The sequence below is a fragment of the Magnolia sinica genome, chromosome 11 (genome assembly GCF_029962835.1).
Source record: "Magnolia sinica isolate HGM2019 chromosome 11, MsV1, whole genome shotgun sequence".
NCBI classification, from domain to species: domain Eukaryota; kingdom Viridiplantae; phylum Streptophyta; class Magnoliopsida; order Magnoliales; family Magnoliaceae; genus Magnolia; species Magnolia sinica.
In genome coordinates, this window is record NC_080583.1 from 40,430,871 (window position 1) to 40,443,926 (window position 13,056).

General features: G+C 41.9%; 1 pseudogene; it reads left to right on the forward strand.

Moving 5' to 3' along the window:
- The first annotated feature begins 6,826 nt into the window (after positions 1-6,826).
- On the forward strand, positions 6,827-7,399 carry LOC131218350 (uncharacterized; annotated as a pseudogene).
- Positions 7,400-13,056: the final 5,657 nt, after the last annotated feature.

Here is a 13,056-nt window from a genome sequence, read left to right on the forward strand (position 1 = left end):
ATCCTGAATGAAATGATATATGGGTCGTTGTTGTCGTATTATATAGGTCGTGGTTAATATGTGTCATGGTTGTCATGTTTAATTTGTCGTGGTTCATAGTTTTAATGGATCGTGGTTGTCATCCATGTTATATTGTTGTTGACAACCACGACCTTTTAAGAAACACGACCCATACAACCTGATAACCCCGACCCATATATTATGACAATCACGACCCATTGTTAAGTTCATGATTTCCTTTATGGGTCGTGTTTCAAATGCACAACGGACATGGTTATCATCCACATTGGATCATGGTTAACTTGTAATAAGGTTCGTGAATCAATAAGTATATTACAGTTCACATTACATCAAATAATAAAAAAATAAAAAAACTAAAATAATAAGTCATCATCAGCCTCAGCCTCAGCCTGTAGGGCCGAAAGTGCATCGACGACGATTGTGACCTATTCGTTTGCATCTCAAGCATCTGGGTGCTGGCCTATCTTCTCTCTGAGATGTAATTCGAACATTTTTCTGTTTTTCAGTACATCTTCTCATTTCTGGAGGCTTCATATTCTCACATAAAACCTTCACTTCATCTGAAATGTCCCATTATGTCTTGTCAAGCACTGGGTAAACTGACTCTTAGTATGTTCTACGATGTATTTCATTGAAGTAGAATAGAAAGCAGTATTTGTACATATTAAGATGATACTCATCACAGGCCGCTATCACATGTACACTAGGCAGCAACATTTTTCCAAACTCACTGCACGTACACTTCATTTCTCTTAGCTTCACTACATCGGTCATTCCTCGTGCGAATACTTGGAACTCATCCACTAAAATCGCGATGCATTGTGTCTTTCGCACTTCTGAGTGATAAAGTTTGGACAATCTTTTTCTGCTTAAGGAGTCAAAATTCCCTTGCAAGCCAATGCCTCGTCTCGTCAACAGATGAAGAAGTCTTGGATTTTACTCCTTACTGATTGAGAAGTTTCGTGACGGGGTACTCTCGTGCATCTACGAACAATACATTCATGCTTTCGACGATGTTAGTGGTTACAATGTTATACCTCATACTAGGAAAGAAAACGGATGCCCATCTTTCCTTTTCTATACCATTAAGGAAATGATATTTTATGAGATTAAACATTTGAATGCATCGCATCATCTCCCAAAACGTGGATGTCCGGTATGTCTTAACAGCACCCCAAAAGTATTTCCTCATAGAATCATCCGAACATGCCTTCTTCATGTTTTCAAGAATATGTTGAGCATAATATCCATGTATTGCATATGGAAAAAATGTTAGGGACTTCATTGACCAACCCTTTGTGACAATCTGACACTACAGCTAGTCCTGGAAGAATCTCGATTGCTTTAGATAAAATCCCAAGGAACCACCTCCAACTATTGTTCTCAGATTCTCCGATCCCATATGCCACAGGGAGGATGTGATTCTTTCCATTCAATGCAGTAGCCATGAAAAGAACACCCTTATACCTTCCTGTCAAATGTACCACATCAACACACAACACCCTTCGAATATGCAAATGTAGGCTTTTGATACACTATCTAATTGCAATAAAGCATCATTCAAAACTATTTGTTTCATCATTCAACTATAACTCCGTTACAGTCCCTAAATTGGCCTTTCCCAACTCGTGAAGATAGGCCGAAAGCTTTTTATAAGAACCCTCGTAAGATCCAAAGACTTGTTCTATTGCAATCTCTTTACATTTCCACGCTTTCTTGTAACTGATCTCAACCCCGCACATCTCACTCATACGATATTAAATTTCTTTTGCCGTGCAAGTCAATCCCGAACTCATACGACCAACTCCAAATTCACCACTTTTCAAACTAGTGGCTTGGTGATCATCTCTTCCCTTCCTCTTTGAGGTTACTATATCATGACCATCACCTACGATCATTAACTCAGAGTGGTGTATCGCCTCAAACAACAAGCTACACGTATGCTTCGAGTTATATGTCTTTATCTTGAACATCCTTATGCCATCCAACTTTGGAGCATGCATCCTTCAACTACATTTTTCTAGAATGCACCTAATCGTATATCTCAGCTTTTGAGACTTCAAGACCTTATTCTGGAAGTTGTGGTGCATCGTATATTTACATAGAAAATGTTGTAATCGGCCTTTGTCCTTGAACACTTGCCCAACAGATATTTTGACTGGATCTTCCATAAATTCCAAATATCCTTGATGATTTGAATTGACAAAACCTTCATCAGATGGAGTGAAGACAGTATACAATGATTTAGGAATATCTCCATTTTCTTCATACACAGGTATGGGTAAATTTAAGTTTATAGGCTGCAGATTGACCTGCATGGATGGATTAACAAACGCATCATTGACAGATGGGATTTGGAGATCGTACTAGTTAGTTGTTCCTTGAAATTGATCGTTACTTAAAGGGCCGCATATATCGCAATCGTCGAGTCCTCGATCATGATATCTATCATTACTTGATGGTTCAGGTATATCACAGTCATCATTCCCTAGATCATGATGTTTACCATTACATGAAGGGCCGCTTATATCGCAATCGTCGACTCCTCGATCGTGATATTTATTATTACTTAAAGGGCCAGGTATATCGAAATCATTGACTATCCGATCATTGCTTGAAGGCTGCAAATGATGTGGCGATAAGTTTGAATGTAAAGTATAATCTATGTTGTTATCCTCAACAAAAGGACAACGCCTCACTTTCTCTACATACAATGGTATTTTTGTTGAAAGTTTCTATCCACAGAATAACATATATGCTTCGAGATCTTCATCGTCTTTGATTATATGTGGGCTGAGGAATCCATGTAGTGCATCACTACATAACTTTAATTATCAAATTGAATTCATCTGATTCAGTCTTCGTAATCTGATGCATTTTATCTAGGAGCCATCGATGTGTAATATCATCACTCACAACAAATCCCCTTGAGTATCCATCATCGTAGGTAAACATTCCCTTATCATATACACTCTCTCTATCATAATAGCATAATATAGGCTACGACCCATACTCTTCTAATATTGGTTAATCTATGAAAAAATTGAATGGATACAACTTGTTAGGAATACAAGATACTGGTTGTCATCTTAAATGGGTCGTGGTTATCATCCACACAGGTTCATGGTTGTCATCCACATTGGGTTGTGGTTGACAACCACGACCCACTGTGAATGACAACCATGAACCACTCGAAGGGTCATGGTTATCATGTTATAAGGATCGTGCCTTTCACTGCCCTGTGCAAGGCCCAGCTCTTTTGGCCCATAACCTTGTATTGTGGTTGTCAGGTGATATGGATCATTGTTGTGACAGTATATGGATCATGGCTTCCAGTTGTTATCGATCATGGTTGTCATGTTATATGGGTTATGGTTTTTATGTTAGATGGGTCATGGTTGTCAGCTGATATGGGTCGTGGTTCTCATGTTACATGGGTCATGGTTGTCATCGTATATGAATCACGGTTGGCAACCACGTTCAACGACCCATATACAACAACGATCCATTATTCATCAAAACCACGATCCAACATGGATGACAACTACGATCCAATGTGCATGTCAACCATGATCACATGACAGGTTCGTGGTTGTCATATACATTGGGTGGTGGTTCCCAAGAACGATCCATTATGGATGACAACCACGACCTATTGTTCGTCATATCCATGACCCATTTGGTAATAGCACCACATTCTTTTTTAGGAAATCGCATTCATTTAGCTATTTCCCCGTAATCCTAAAAAATGGTATTCCTAACATCAAAAAACCAATAGTCGCACGACATCCTAATCACATTAACCACTCGTTGACCAGCCTATAAAAGTGGTACTTGGGTTTCAAATTACTTTCATAAGCCAATCTGAACCATAATCTTTATTGCAACACCTTAAGCATTCATGGATTTCTTTGCTCTTTCAATTAAAATAATGGAGGAGATATTCGAAGAAGGCATTGAGTCCTTCTCGCGTTCTTCTTTATGGGTGATCCCTTCCCTTTCCTCAAGGATGTTGTCGATCTTCCTGAAGATCAATGGACTCCACAGGAAATTCTGAAGACAATTTCAGAACTACGGCAACTCAAAGATAATTTCTCTAAGGCAGAAAGAGAAATCAAGCGATGTTGTTCCACTCTATCTTGCCTGTCGGCCCTTAGTGTTGAGTGCAGGGCTCTATCAGCCTGCTCTAAAGTAGCTAGGAAGAATAGACTATACTGTACTCACGAGCAAGACTTTAACAAGAAAAGGCTGCACTGGATCAAGAGGTACAATGTGGCAAAGGAAGCGAAAGTTGAGGCCGCTAAAAGATTTAAAGACCTCAAATTGGCCCACCTGTAACTCCCATCTAGTCACTCTTCTTCTTCCTTATCCTGTTCTTCTTATAATTAAACGAAAGTTCACTTGTTGATTTTATAGTCATTTTGCAGAGTTCACGTATAATGTAATTTTCAGCTACAATAGAATGTCATATATGGTCGTGGTGAGGGTCGTAATTGTCATGGTGAGGGTCGTGATTGTCAGGTGGTAAGGGTTGCGTTAAAGTCCTAACTCATTGGCCCCACTATGTTGCATCGTGGTTGACATATTATATGGGTCGTGGTTGACATGTTATATGGGTCATGGTTCACAGTTATATAGGTGTTGTGATTGATAACCATGAACCACTCGAAGGGTCATGATTTTCAATGAAAATCATGACCCATATAACATGTGGATGATAGCCACGATCCATGTGGATGACAACAAGGCAACAAGGACCAATTGTTCGTCATAATCAAGACCACTGTGGATGATAGCCACGATCCACTCGAAGGGTCATGGTTATGATGATCAAAAGGTCGTGGTTGTCATCCAAGTTGGGTCTTGGTACCTGTGTGAATGACAACCACAATCCATTCGAAGGGTCGTAGATATGACAAAGAATGGGTCGTGGTTGTCATCCAAAATGGATCGTGGTTGGGAACAACCACCCAGTGTGTATGACAATAACAACCTTGTCGTGTGATCCGTGGTTCGCATGTATATTGGATCATGGTTATCATCCATGTTGGATCGTGGTTATTGACCACGACACACTTTAGATGAGACCACAATCCACGTCATATTCTCAGGATCGTTCAAAACATGTATCTTCTTTTGCACTATGAAGTCGTACAACTACTGATCCAAGGATAAGGGAGGCCACCCTTAGAATATTTGACATGTAGGACCATGAATCGAGGCTAATATGAAGGGTCGTGGTTAGTCCTGGTTGTCATGGACAATGGGGTGTGGTTTTTCATGTTATAATGGATCGTGGTTGTCATGCACATGGGTCATAGTTATGATGAACAATAGATTGTTGTTGTATCCTACGTGCAACGTGGTTGCCAACCACGATCCATATACCGTGACAACCATGACTCATGTAACATGATAACCATGACCCACATTAGCTAAATACCACAACATGTGTATCATGAAAACCATAACCCATATAACATGACAAACAACGATCCATAACAGCCTTTAAGCCACGATCCATGTACTGTCACAACCACGACCCATGCAATTGGAGAACCACGATACAAGGATATGGGCCAAATGACTTGGGCCTTGTATAGGGCAGTGAAAGGCACGATCCTTATAACATGACAACCACGACCCATCTGGCATAACAACCACAACTCATAACATTTGCCAACCACGACCCATGTAACATGATGGCCACAACTCATGTGCATGTGAAAAGCACGATCCTTATAACATGACAACCAAGACCCAATGTGCATGGGAACCACGATCGTTCGTCTGGGTCATGGTTTTGAATATGTGAAGGGTCATGGTTGTTATTGATGGTGGTCGAGGTTTGATTTTTTAGAGGGTGGAAGGTTTGAAAATGTGAAGTCGTGATTTTCTACTATCAATGGTGGAGGTTTGATCAAGAGTAAGCTCCCTTCACGTGACAAGAACCTTCTCGGCTTTGATCTTCCTTTACCTTTTAGCAACATGCTTATAATACAATAAAATACCAACCTCGTAGTGGAAGAGGATTTCAGACAAGGAAAAACAACGTCTCTCTCTGGTAGTTGGTCCCTGGATCTTCATTTTTCTATGAAAATGAAAAAAGAATAAGAAGGTCTGTAAAAGGTGAATAAAGGCGACATTTGGCCCTTCCCAGGCTCATAAATGCTTTCATATTCTCAGGGGAGAACGGATTGGCTACTCCCCCTGTCACCAGCCATGAGTCCAACCATGATGTATGTGTTTTATCCATTCCATTCATCTGTTTTTACAGTGAAAGGCATGATTGTTCATTTGTTTTTACAAATCATTTTAGGGCTTGATCCCAAAAATGAGAGGGATCATTTTAATGGTCTACGATGCTCATTTAACATTGTTTCCTGTAATGTGGTCCACTTGCGATTGGGATATAGCTCATTTTTGGTCCCATACCATAAAATGATCTAGAAAAATATATGGATGACGTGGATGAAACACATAAATGGTGGTGGGTCCCAGCGACCACCGAACACCAGCCATTGGCTAGTGGCAGGGGGAGTAGCCAATTCGTCGCTTTCTCGGGCGTTGAAGCAGCATGTGACTTCTACTTACTCTAGGATCATATAACTCCTGAACCAAGGACAAAGGCATTTTCATCCAAAACAATCTTTAAACATTGTCAAAAGGCCACTCTTAGGATATATGGAATTTCATAGCTTTCTAGGTAATTGGCCCAAACTTCGAGGTCAGTATGGTTAATTTCCCTTCTATATATGTATGTATGAGCTCCCATGCTTCATCAGTTGAAAAAAGCTGGGCAGATATGGGTCGTCTAATTCTCATCATCTCTTCCCTCGTGCCCTTGGCCACTATCCAAAGAATCCAAGGTGTCGAATATGAAGTTACCAACAATGCAATCGGGACGCTTGGTGGTACCCGTTTTGAAAATCAGATCGGTATCGCTTATAGTAGGCAGATACTCGAAACTGGTTCCACGTTCATCTGGAAAACCTTTCGACAAGGGGAAGGAGACAGGAAGAATGTCCACTTGGTGACCACGATCGTCAGGAGCATGGACGGTCTCTCTTACACAAGCAACAATGAGATCCATGTAAGCGAAAATTACATCGCAGGTTACTCAGGCGATGTGCGGAACGAGATCACTAGTGTTCTCTAGCATGAGCTAGTCCTTGTTTGGCAGTGGAATGGGAACAGCCAGACTCTAGGGGGTTTGATAAAAGGGATAGCGGCTTTCGTAAGATTGAAGGCAGGTTTCGCACCCGCACATTGGGTGAGACCAGGTCAAGGAGATAGATGGGACCAAGGGTATGACGTGACTGCCCATTTCTTGGACTACTGCAATGATCTTAGAGATGATTTCGTAGCCGATATCTGATAGGAAGTGCGAAACTGTGAGTCCCCAAGATCTGAGGGTCTTTACGATATGGAACCTTCACAAAGTCGAAGATGAATGGTCCAGATCCAGCGGCCCACCTATTCACTATTGGAGCAGATGGATCTATCACCCCTCTGATTTTATAGTATAGATTGTAAGGCCAGTATCTTAGTCTGTACCGTTCCGTAGACTCTCGCAATCCTCCCTATTGAATTTCAGTAAACTGTGACCTGTAATCGAAATTTGCGCGTGACCTTGAGTCACATCCTGTAGATCTGAGACGGCTTGACTCAAAACTTGTACCATCTCGACCGCACCATCACCGCGGTTCCAACACTGCATCTTGCAAATAGATGCGATACCCAGGCCAGGAGTTGTGGGCCCACGTATATTTTGAAAAAATGCCGCATGTTGTAAATTTTGAGAGAATCTCTACAACACATCACATCAATCAATCAAGTACTAGTCAAGTACACAACCCATGCCTCTCCCATCCTTTTCTTACCAACAAAGACAAGCAACCCATACCCCATGCCACCTCACCCCCCATTAGTCAACTCTCTCTTACACACACCCATCCCTCTCTTACACTACTCATTCCTCTCATCCCATCCTTCTTATATAACCCCACTCCTCTCTCATTTCACTCCATTCTTCACCATTTCCCAAGCAACCATGAGAGAAGAATCCTAAGGAGAGAGAACTTTGTGCATGGCCCACTTCCTACCCCAAAACCTCCCAATCCAACCCTTCAAACTTCATCATCCGCCCTTAAAGGGTGAGCTTAGGAGCTTAGCATTCCAAGGAGCTAAAAAAGAGGACCTTAGGTGGGTGATTTGTAGGTTAGATTTTATTTTTGATGATGGACCAAGTGGGGCCTACCGATTGATGGTATGGATCCTATTAGAACCCATCTTGATGTATGCTTTGTATCATGTATTGTGGGACCCATAGTGGTGGGGTCCCTCAATCACACAATTCTCAATATCTCTCTCTATCTCTCTCTATCCCCTGTTTGATGGCCCACCCGATGAATGTATGTATTTTATCCATGCTGTCCACACGTGGGACCACTTAATGTAAGTGTTTCATCCATCGTCCACACATGTGAGACCCACCTGATATATATGTTATATCTACGCCACTGTCCAGGAATGTGGACCCCATGTTTATGTATATATTATTATCCACACTGCTCATCTAGGCGATGGGACCCACCTGCCTGGACTTGGTTGGCCAGTGCACACCAGTTATATAGCTATTGTAGGACGTTAGCAGGTGGGCCATGAACATGAGGTTTGTGTATATCTAGACCATCCATATGGTGGGCCAGCAGCCAGCGCCTGCTAGACTGATATCAGCAAGGATGCTAACATGTTTTAAAATATATATTTATATATATATATTAATAATATTATAATTACATATGATGGTGGGCCCTATGTGGGACCCACTCATGTGGAGCAAATTGGCTGGTGCACCTCATTCCAGCTATGTAGCTGCTATAGCGACGTCACCAAGTTCCATGGGACCCACCTACGTGTGTGGGTTTCATCCACACCAATCGTCCATCTAGACGGGACCCACCTGATGCGTGGGTGGAATCCACGCTATCCGTCCATCTGGATGGGACCCACCATATATGTTTATACCCACACTGTCCATCTGTTGTAAATTCAGACTGTTCGTCAGATGGATGGTAGGCCAGCACACGCAGCTAGCAGCTGCTGACGTTAGCAAGTTCTGTGGGTCCCACATATGAGGTATGTGCTATATCCACATCGTCCATCCCAACAATGGGACATATTCAAATATCAAGTGGATTACACCACCGTCTAAAAACGAGGCAGATTCTATCTCTAGTAGGCCATGCATGTGGGGCCCACCTTGATGTATATATCGCATCCACAACATCCATCAGGAATGGTGGGATCCCCCTTGATTTATATGTTTTCTTTTCACCATCCAGAGGTTTTGTGGATAGTGGGATTCCACCATAATGTTGGACAATGGGATTCCACCATATTGTAAGTGTTTTATTTATGCCACTCACCCTACACGTATGCTGCATTCATGCAGCGTAGGACCCATATGAGGTATGCGTTACATCCACACAGTCCAAATGGCTTAACAGTGGGACCCACACCTTGATGTATATGTTTTATCCAACCATTGGTCAGGTGGACCACACCGCAATAATCAATGTGGGATTGATCATTCACCATTGAAACTCCTTGGGAGCATAGAAGTTTTGGATTAAAATGATATTTGTTTTTCCTCTTAAACCAGGTCTTTGTGACCGCATGGACAAATTGGATGAAAAATAAACGCTATGGTGGGCCCTGTGGAGTTTCAACAGTGAAAATCATTATCACCATTGCTTTTTGTGGTATGGTCCAGATGATCTTCTGATGTGATTCATTTTTGGGTAATGCTCTAAAAAAAGCTTTAAAATAGATGAATGGTGTAGATGGTGCGACCCATTGTTGTGGCCCATCTTGATGTATATGAGGCCCATTGGTGTGGCCCATCTTAATGTATATGAGGTTCATTGGTGCGGCCCATTATTGTGGCCCATCTTGATGTATATGAGCCCATTGGTGCGGCCCATTGATACGGCCCACTTGATGTATATGAGGCCCATTGGTGCGGCCCATTGATGCGTCCCACTTGATTTGTATGAGGCCCATTGGTGCGGCCCATTAATGTGGCCCACTTGATTTATATGAGGCCCATGTGATGTGGCCCACTTAATGTATTGGAGGCCCATGAGTGAGGCCCAATGCAATGTATTCGAGGCCCACGGTGAGGCCCATGTGATGTATTTGAGGCCCATGGGTTGAGGCCCAATGTGATGTATATAAGGACCATGAGTGAGGCCCAATGAGACATATATGAGGCCTTTGTATGGGGCCAAATGTGATGTATATGAGGTCCATTGAGATGTGTGATTCCACCATGATGTATGTAATGATGTTTATAGTGGGCCATGCCTTGAGAGCAATGATGGTTTGACGTCCACATTGTGAGAGCAATTATGGTTAAATGTCCACATTGTAAGTCTCCCTAGGGCCCATTGTTAGGCCCATACTTGTTGTGTGTAGGCCGACTAGGCCCATCTTCGTTATGAAGATAGTTCATCATCATATAACATGCTTAGTATAACTCCATGATTCATGCCCATACGCATCATATGTATGCTTGATATGAGGAGTGACTAATCATAGCATATGTCATTAGGCAGATTATTTATGGGACTCACTAATAGGAGTTGCCCACATGTGTGCGCGGTACGCGCAAGATTGTTACATGACTGGATAGTGTGATTCATCTATCTTGCATTTGTGTGACATGATCATTATACGCCCTAGCGACATCAAGGTCGTGGCCTCCACAGGCATATCATGGATGGCCGGATTGGATACTAAAAATATTGGCTCTAACACTGTGGGGCATATAGGATGTCCTTAGGTGAAAGTCGCAGAACCTTTTTAGTACCAGGAGATACTCCAATATCTAGACCAAGTGGATACATGAGCGTACGAGTGCCGAATACTAGTAGGCCTCATCTCCCACTATGTCGTGTCGGTTGGAAGGGGGTATGTATGTATCCGCCCGAGTGAGGGGCTGTAAGCTAGGCTGAGTTTGACCAGCTCACAAATGGGTCCACTATCGATGAGCCAGGTAGGTATTGGTAGACTACTGGTTAGACAAATAGTGTGGTCTCTTCCACTCGCTGGACAATGCGGCTAGGGAGGCGGCAGTCAGTGTGGAGTGTACTAGACTTAGGTGATATTTTAGAGATGAGTTGTATTGTTATGTGGATTCAGATGAGGACCGACATGCTTGCGTTTCATCTTGATATGACATTTGACTACATAGGCCTCTCATCACATGGCCTCGGTATGGCCAATAGCGTACATGCCTTGCATCGCATGGCCTTAGCATGGCCGATAGCATTCATGCCTTGCATCGCATAGCTTTCGTATGACCGATAGTATTCGTGAACTTACCAGCATATTTCCACATTACTCTGATATTACACACTTGGCACTTGCCTTACGCACACACTTACACCATCCTCTAAGCTTTTCATAAGCTTATGCACGACCGTTGCATGCAGATGATGTTGGATCACAACAGCACTGAAGCAGGAGCACATGACAAATTATTTTAGAGTTCTTTTGATCATTTTGTATTTTCCTTTCCGTATTGTACTCAAAGTTTTTGATATAGTAAATATGTGATAATGTTGTTTTGTGACTTGGTTATGCTTGTGGTTATGCTCCATTAGAAAAAAAATCATATTGAAAATCCTCCTTGTAGGATCCCAAGATCGAAATCTGGCATATGGGTACCGGGAGCCAAGAATGGGGTACTGCGGAAGCTGTCAGCGCCGGATTCGGTGATCAAAAATTTTGTGAGCCCAGTTTTCGAGTTTGGGGCGTGACATGGATGGCCCCCGGATCACGATTTATAGTTTAGATCATCCTAAGGATAAGCTAAATGGATAATTATCTATATACCACTATTCTTCCTTTTTACTCCTTATTTTTCATATATTTAGATGAGAGATCCTTATCCTATTTATAGGAAAGGATGAGAGTTTGGATGAGACTAGAAGTTATCTGGTCTTATCCCTATCTCCCTATATAAAACCAAATTCAAATTTGAATTTGAAATACAACTGAAAAGAAGATGTCAGGAGAGGCCTAAACACATGGGACTCACCTACTAGTGATTGCCCACCAGTGGGCCCCATTGGCCTATGTCCAACATCTCCCACTCAATCACATTGTGGGATAGGCATAGAAATTTGTCCATCTAACTCGCCTAATAAAAAAAACAAACATCGCGATCAAAAGAATCAGAGGCGTGAGACCAGCTGGATCACTGTAATCTTCTCACAGGTGTTTAAGTACTAAGTGACCACCTAACTAGTATTTAATAACTCAAGCTTTACAATGCCTATCCTAGTCCGCATGACCATAACAGATAGAGTTAACTCTCGATCTAGAGTACTCGGCCAACATACGCACTTATCCAACTCATTAAGTTATTCTGAAAACTCTATTTTCCACAAACTTCAACTAAAATCAATTTAAAACAATACACACACACACACACACTTTTAAGAAAGAATATTTATTTGCAAAAGTCTAATAGAAACAACTTGATACCGCTAGCGGATAAGTCTTCAAGTGCGTATTTATAGTTCTAGAAACTTGGTGTAGCTGTCATGGGATCTTCCCCACACAGATGTGTAATTTGGAATCAATCAAGCAGCTTTCCTAACGTAACTGAGTCTAACCAATTAAGGACCTTTTGTCATAGTACACTAAAGTAGAGAAACTCAATCTCATCCTCCTATACACAAGAGGAGGGTAACTAAGGACACAAAGAGTCACCTACGGGACTGGCTACTTGCACATTGCAATGATTAGATCGAATCAAAGCAATCTGTAGGTAAAAGGTCCCTACATGTGGCTACAACCATGTTGTAAAGTAGATAATACTAAGTATATATCGAGTCTACAATACACAGGTTATTATACACGAGGTATGACTCATCTCATAACCTCACAACCTGGCTATTAATTCAGGCCATAACAATGATCGCATGAAAAGGAATGGTGCGATTATGTTATTCGACTTGA